Source organism: Gymnoscopelus microlampas, assembly GCF_963454915.1.
Source record: "Gymnoscopelus microlampas genome assembly, chromosome: 17".
In the NCBI taxonomy this organism is placed as follows: domain Eukaryota; kingdom Metazoa; phylum Chordata; class Actinopteri; order Myctophiformes; family Myctophidae; genus Gymnoscopelus; species Gymnoscopelus microlampas.
In genome coordinates this window covers 44025348-44034009 of record NC_139954.1, presented here as the reverse complement: position 1 = coordinate 44034009, position 8662 = coordinate 44025348, and the positions used below count along the sequence as shown (strand labels likewise).

General features: G+C 38.2%; 1 long non-coding RNA gene across 1 annotated transcript; it reads right to left on the bottom strand.

The window, feature by feature from the left end:
• Positions 1-3094: 3094 nt before the first annotated feature.
• LOC311064084 lies at positions 3095-7206 on the bottom strand. Its single transcript, XR_014602675.1, has 5 exons — positions 7107-7206; positions 5219-5267; positions 4705-4752; positions 4261-4399; positions 3095-3606 (listed from the first exon to the last, which is right to left on the bottom strand). It is a non-coding gene; the product is annotated as an uncharacterized lncRNA (long non-coding RNA).
• Positions 7207-8662: the final 1456 nt, after the last annotated feature.

Below are 8662 nucleotides of genomic sequence, written 5' to 3'. Positions count from 1 at the left end.
CATCTAGGTCTAATTCTCCCAAAAGAACACACACTCCCAGCAGTCCAGGGGCAAGAGTAGCTAGAGGGGAAATATGTCTCAGTCAGCAATATGTCTGGGTATTTTTTTTTTGTGTTTTTGGAGTGTAGGTCTGGGGGAAGAGGGCTTTGACTCACCTTCCTTGTCTTTTGCAGAGCTGTGTGATCCACGGGAGCACCATGGCCCCTACAGGCATGAAGTAGAAAAAAATGACGGTTGCTTTCAGAATAGACTATGGGAATTACAGTGTGCCCACACAAATGGCAACGTTAACCCATTAAGACCTAGACCTGAGGCCGATTCTGCAAATTGTGCCCTACAAAACCAAAGTGCAGTAACTATGATATGTTAAGGTGTTTCACCTGGTCAGCCAAATGAGATATCGGCATATAAGTGATATTACACTAATATATCTCTGCTGTCCGGCAGGAAACAGCTAACTCCAAAATGTTCATTTTTCAGGAAATGAAAAAAAGTTAGGAGGTTTTGTTCATCATTGATAAGAACAGCTCAATGGGACCTCCAAGCTCACAATGAGGTTGGAGGTCAAAAGGGGGTGGAGCCTGGAGTCAGCTAAACCAGCTAACTCCGGTGGACTTTGCTGGTTTAGCAGAAAGTTTGAGGATCCAATGGAGTTAGCTGGTTTTGTCAGAAGCACTTTTTAATGCTTGTCATTGGTTCAACATTTTTTTTACCAACAGACAGACATAAAGGGTGTTCAATAGCACTGATTTATGGAAAACAAATGCAAAAAAGCGTCAATATGGAGTTAGCTGGTTTCTGCCGGACAGCAACGATATAGTATATCTGTTCTTGAGGTAATTGTTTATCCCCCAAAATCACGAAGGCTCGTTTGACCTTTGAGAAGAACAAATAAGTCGGTGTGTCCAAGCACGTAGTTTGGCTTTGTATAGGGCATAAGTTCTGAAACGTTTTCGTGCCAAGGACTTTGTGTATTTGTATTTTGAAAATGTTTTGTGCCAGGGACCACCAGAAGAGAAGATTTGTGTTCAAAAATTGAAAATTGTTCAAGATTTTTCAAAGATTTAAAAAAATAGCAGATATACAAGCTCGCAGTGTGGCCCGACGTGACGCGCTGTCAGCATGTAGATCTCCTATCTTTGAATACCCAGCGATAGCAACGCTAAAATCTAAAATGACACCGACGCTTTTCCCGGTTTTAACGGGTTAAGCATCATTGTGAGGAAGTGCATGAGGAATTTGAGGCTGCTCTTGATTTGAAACAGGGTTGTTATCTCGGCAGGGCTACACAAAGGGTCTGGCCACAGGCGAGAGGCCAAAAATATTTTCCTGTGTCCTTTTTCCACTGTGAAAAAAAAGAAAGAAGGAAAGCTCGCCAGTGTTGAGAAGGGTGCTTGTAGCTAGGAAAGCAAGACTCAAGTCTGCTTCATACAATAACCCTGTCATCCCTATTTTGGGCATGTCTGTATGGATTTCAAAATGTTTCAAACGGCATCAGTCTCATGATTTTCAAATCTCTCAAAAAATAGCAAAAGAAAAGTAGCAGATATATGCAAGCTCACGATGTGTCACATCGTGACATGCCGTGAGTTTGTAGTTTTAACCACTTAGCTTTGGCTATTCAAAAATAGCAGATATACAAGCTCATAGCGCGGCACCGAGTGCCACGCTATGAGCTTGTAGATCTACTATTTTTGAAAAATGTGTGCATATCTTTGAATGTATTTTTTCAAAGCCAACATTTTAAACTTGAATCGTTGCTTCTGGGGGTCCCTGGCTCAAAACATTTTCAGATGGGGGTCCGTGGCCAAATGTGTCAATTTAGGTGTCCTTGGCATGAAAAAGGTTGAAAACCACCACTCATTTAAATAATCGCGTTTTTTTCTATGTAATTTTTTTACGGGTCCATTTGGTTCCATTTGTACACTCTCAGAGTTACACACTCCTAAGGGACCATTTGGAACCCCCTCAAGGAACCACGAGGGTCCCTGGACCCCAATTTGAGAACTACTGGTGTAGCAGTCCCAGCTGACACGCGACGTCAGTACAACGTTGTCCCAACGTTGTACTCCAACGTTGGATGACCGTTGGATTTTGGTTGTAAATGAAAGTTTGTCTGACGTCATAACCCAACGTTGGTTAGACGTCATAACCCAACGTTGTTTAGACGTCATAACCTGACGTTGGTTTGACATCCTAAACTAACATTGATGTAACGTCAATCTCTGATGTTATGTAGACGTTGATTAAAGGTTGGACTCCCAACGTTGGATACAAGTTGTATTTTTGTTGTAAATGAAAGTTTGTCTGACGTCATAACCTGACGTTGGTTTAACGTCAATCTCTGATGTTATGTAGACGTTGATTAAAGGTTGGACTCCCAACGTTGGATACCAGTTGTATTTTTGTTGTAAATGAAAGTTTGTCTGACGTCATAACCTGACGTTGGTTAAACGTCAATCTCTGATGTTATGTAGACGTTGATTAAAGGTTAGACTCCCAACGTTGGATACAAGTTGTATTTTAGTTGTAAATGAAAGTTTGTCTGACGTCATAGCCTAACGTTGGTTAGACGTCTTAACCCGACGTTGGTTTGACATCTTAAACTAACGTTGATTTAACGTCAATCTCTGATGTTATGTAGACGTTGATTAAAGGTTAGACTCCCAACGTTGGATACAAGTTGTATTTTAGTTGTAAATGAAAGTTTGTCTGACGTCATAACCTAACGTTTGTCTGACGTCATAAACTGACGTTGGTTTGACATCTTAAACTAACGTTGATTTAACGTCAATCTCTGATGTTATGTAGACGTTGATTAAAGGTTAGACTCCCAACGTTGGATACAAGTTGTATTTTAGCTGAAAATTTATATCGGGTTGACGTCATAGTACAACATTGGCTCAACGTTAGAGTACAATCAAAATATGACATATTTCTAACGTTGTAATCACGTTGTATTTTAGTTGAGAATAAAATGTCAATCCAACATTAGCAGGACGTCAACCTCCAGAGTTACCTTGTCACGTAGATATCTTGTCACAACAAGATATCAACGTTAAAATAACGTCCTGTGCCCACTGAGTGGGCGGTGGGAACAGGACATCTTCCAGACGTCATTTTGACGTCGATATCTCATCATCACGACGTCAGACAACCAACAACAAATTACATCTTGTTTCAGTGTCAAGTTTTACCAAGGTGAAAATACAATATCAGACAATATTATTTGACAAAGTTTAATAAAACAACATTATTAAATATTTTTTAAACTTGTAATTGGCACATTTGAATAGGTAGTATAAACAAACAGAAATTACAAGTCATATTGTTGTCCAAACAGTTACAGGTTTGGTGAATAGGTTCAGAGCCCAAAGTGCCTTTGTAGGAAAATGATTCCATTTGTGAAACTTTAAAATAACTAAACAGTACAAATCAATAAAAACAATGAAGTGCATTCTTTGAGGCATGTCTATAACATATGCACCAAGGGCAAAAACGTTAAAAAGAGAGAGAAATAACACTGAGCTCCCGTAAATCACTTGGAGAGTCTTCTCTGCATCATTCTGTTTAATTTGTTGAGGGTTGCATTCTTCTTTAGTTCCCCTAAAGATAAATGACAGAAATAAGCTATTTTAATAACTTTAACTTGATTTTTACATTATGAAACATCTTTAATGACTGACAGATATCTGTTCAAAAGTTTGGAATCAGTGAGAAATTATGATTTTTAAATTAACTGAGTTTGCAGATATGAGTACTGTCTCTGATGGAAGGGCCATCACAATTGCTTGATCTAAATCCTATGTTGGGAACAGCTATACCGTAAGGTTCATGAGAAGTTTTATACAAACCAGTCTCAAAGTACGGCAAATTCTACTGAAAATATGGGGTGAAATTTGACCTGGATATCTAGAGAATATGACATCTAGAATGCCTAAGGTCTTTAAAGATATTGCTGCACTTGGTGGATTATTTAATGAACAGAAATGTTGAAGAATATAAGTTATTATTATTATTATTACCCTTATTATTATTATTATTATTACCCTTATTATTACCCTTATTATTATTATTATTATCATCAGTGTCTTGGCTGTACTTACTTAATTTTCACAGTGATTCCAAACTCTTGAATTTAGGCATAACTGCCAACGTATATAAAAATAATCAACATTTTGTAGCACTCCTTTTTGAATTTGAAAGATAACGGAAAGGTCAAGGAAAAGTTACATCGGGCAATTAAAATGTTTAACTTACCATATGCAACGTCAAAAAGACACAGGCCCCGGGGACTTATTCTTGCCATGATGTCAACAAAGGTTGTACTGGAGTGTCAATTCATGTGACATGAGGAACGGCATCATTCTTCTGGGTGCATTATCCAATGAATTACCTCCTGAGTATGGTAAAAGTCACAGGAAGGAAAATGCCATATTAAGTGGACAGCTAAGATATTATTCTATCGTTACACCTCTTAAGGTCTTTAAACACCAGGGACATGACGAATAAATTATACAAATACTTCTTTAGAATATATTGATGCTATCGCATCAAAACTATTCATATACTGTAGATGATGCCTCATTTTTATAGCCGTTAACCTGATGCCTTTAATAGCGGTGAAAAATCAAACTTGTTTTAAATCAAAATTATGTTGCTTTATTGTCAAATAATAGTGAAGTTCAGTGTGGAGGTACTTACCCGATGTATTCTACTTGAGAGGACCTTCCACCTCTTGATGTACCACATCTAGCATGAAAATAAGAAATACACAACACATTATGAATGAAAAATATACTTGACGCAAGATAGAGACTTCTCACAATGGCCTCATGCCGTGGCACAACTACTTCAGAGAAAACCCAAGAAGAAATTGTATTGTGAACCCAGTATGGTGAATTATATCGAATCGTTGGTTGAGTGAAACTTCACATCCCTACCCTTTCAATATTAACGCTATAAGACTGCTTTTACATTACACTGCTGACTGTAGACTAATGTTTACTAGTTTATCTGTGCCTGTTATGTTTAACTGTGTCAAAAAACTATCATCAGGATGCCCACAGCCCTGTGGGAATTTATAACTCAATTCAAAATGTTCCAGGAAAGTCACTACCGTGGGAAACCTGAATCATCTAATTCAATATATATTTTTAAATTACAACCAATTTAAAGCATATTACCCCTCAAATTAACGCCCTGATATTATACTTACTTCGGACTTGGTGGAGGCTCACCAAGTCTTGATCACAGGTGTTTGGAAGCTGAAGTAGCACACGCACACGCACACGCACACACACACACACACACACACACACACACACACACACACACACACACACACACACACACACACAAAAAAAACAGATTAGATAGGCTACCTCTGCCTTCCGAAACATCTGTGGACATTTAAATTCAATATGGGCTGGAACAGCGTCGAAAACGACAGCTACAGTACAGCTACTTCATTATCAGCTACTGTATATCAAGTATCGGTTATGGCAAAATACTAACTGTTCTTCACTCTGTTTGGGCCATTCAACTGTACAGGACTTACTTCAATATTTCAACTTAAGATGGCTTACCAATAGATCTTCAATATAGTGTTTACATTCCTCAGAAATGAAAAAAACTTTGAGAAAACGTTGTATTATAGTTGCTTAACAGCACAAATTAAAACCAACAAAATATCAACGTCTAATGGCGTTAGAATTTAACGTTGTGTAGACGTTAACGTCATAACGTTAAGAAGACATTGGGCTTTCGTCTCAATACCCGACAACAGAATGTCGGTATTCTTTGTCAATTTGACGTTAGCATGATACGTTGAACAGATGTTGGGCATTGGTTACTTACCAACACAACTTAAAACCAACAAAAATCAACATTTAATGATGTTAGAACTTAACATTGTGTGGACGTTAGCATAATGACGTTAAGCAGATGTTGGGTTTTGGTTACAATACCCGACAACAGCAGGTCAGTATTCTACGTCAATAAGACGTTAGCATGATATGTTGAACAGATGTTGGGTATTGGTTACTTACCAACACAACTTAAATCCAACAAAAAAACAACGTTTAATGTTGTTAGAATTTGACATTGTGTGAACGTCAGCATAATGACGCTAAGCAGACGTTGGGTTTTGGTTACAATACCTGACAACAGCATGTCAGTATTCTATGTTAATATGACGTTAGCATGATATGTTGAACAGACGTTGGGTATTGGTTACTTACCAACACAACTTAAAAACAACAAAAAAATAACGCTTAATGATGTTAGAATTTAACATTGTGTGGTTGTTAGCATAATGACGTTAAGCAGACGTTGGTTTTTGGTTACAATACCTGACAACAGCATGTCAGTATTCTATGTTAATATGACGTCAGCATGATACATTGAACAGACGTTGGGGATTGGTTACTTACCAATCAATCTTCAACATAGTGTTTACATTCCTATATTATGTTTATTTTTTTTAGGTGGGCTTTACTGTTAGGCTTGGCCAATATTAGACTGAAAATAATGTCTTACAAGCTAATATAATCAAAACTATGATACCTACACAAGGCTATTCAAATGCAACCAACCCTTATGCCTGATTTTTAGTTACACTGCACTGTCTCACACAAAAATCAGGCTGTGAGGCATGTGAGCTTTACCCTTCAATAACACACATTCCCAACTGAAAACATGAATCATGCATGAACAACAGAACTTCACCTAAAATAAGACATTAGCTTTAAAAGCTGCAATTCAAATGTTTAACTCAGCAGCACCAAGCCAGTGAAGCCACCAACACAAAGCAATGGGGATCAGTCCATCTAGTTAATGCAGTATAGCCTCTTTCTAGTTCCCACTGTTTTGCCACAAAAGGCAGGTACTGTAATCATTTTGGGCAAAGGATTTACTCAAACAATGCTGCCAGTTTCAAAAACATGCAAAGAAAAGGAAAAGAAAAAGAAAACAACAAAGCATGACTGATTTGCAATATGAAGAAATCACCTCACTCGGTCATAAACAGAATGTAGAACTTTATTTTAAAAACAAACAGTCAAATATTTCATTTCAAGTTAGAAGGAAATTAATTATGAACTCACCTGTGCAAAAGATTGTGATTCTAGAAGTCCTGGGATGGTCAAAAAAACATCTCCATGCACAAACAAGTATCTCTTCCTGTCTTCTCTCCCTCCAAATTCAAACTGCAGGCTCCTGCAGCAGTTACTGTTGCCCCGCCCAGTCTGGTGTTATACAACTGTGGTCCCACCCACAAGTCCAATGATTCGTCCAATGAAAGAGCAGAACGTTGCTATACTGCTCAGTGATTTGAGGAGACATTTGACAATCCAGTTTGAAATGTATTATTATGACAACATCCATACAACGTTGCAGTCTAACATCATTAGACATAGATATTTGGTTGGTTTTAGGTTGTGTTGGTAACTAATCAATAACCAACGTCTGTTCAACGTATTATCCCAACGTCAGGTTGACGTCAAATACTGACATGCTGTTGTCGGATATTTGACCAAACCTCAATGTCTGCCCAATGTTATTATGTTAAATGTCAGTTTACATTGTATGTGTCATATGGCATTATGCTGTAGGCCTAATGCAAAAAGTGAAATATTTCCCTCAATCATTTATTTGATTAGCAATTAATATAATGCAAAAATAAAGAACTGCAACAGCTATGAAACATGAACAATGGTGAAAATCAGTACATTTACTCAAGTACTGTACTTAGCATTGTATTTTTTAAATTCACTTGTGTGTTTCTATCTTTTGATACTTTATTATTTTACTCCACTACATATCAGGGCAAACAATTATTTTACTTTTTGTGATTGATTGATTACTTTATTAGTCAGAAATGTAAACAGCATGAGGTACAGTCATGCATTTAGGCTGAAAGGGTAACAAAAAAAGTGTCTGTCTGTCTGTCTGTCTGTCTGTCTGTCTGTCTGTCTGTCTGTCTGTCTGTCTGTCCATCTGTCCGCCCTTCCGTCGACCCAGTAGTACATACATAGTGGTGTGGATGATAAATGGTGTCACAGTCACACACTCTTGCTCCATATGTCACAACTAAGGAAGACCCTGGTTTTGAGGTAGGCCGGTGTCTATGCATTGTAATGTATTGATGCATTTCTTTTCATATGGGTTTATTATTTAGGGCAGCATAGGTTACTGGTTAGATAATCAGAAGGTCCCCGGTTTGCCTCAAAGGCCCTGGACGGGGCGAAGTGTCCTGAGCAAGACACTGTAGGGGTGGACCCCTACAGTCCACCCACCCCAAGCGCTCAACATAAAACATTTGAGCAGCCATAAGCTGAAACTGAATTTGCCCTCTGGAACTAAGGAAGGTCTCCTGAAGCAAACTAAGGGCAAATTATTGACGATAAAGAGTTGACATGGCTGTCTACCTACCTCACTGTCGGTCGCATTCCTTTAAGATGCAGCTGGCTGATCACCGACAACTAACATCTGCTAAAGCGGAAGGGAAAAGGTATAACTGGCCTTAACCATGTTGCCTACTTCTAAATCCACACTGGCAAAGAAACCTGTAGCTAATCAGTCTCATATACAGCCACAGGTTCACTATAGGTGGGATGCTGGCATGTGCCCCAGGAGCAACTTGATGGTATTTGTCTGAAAG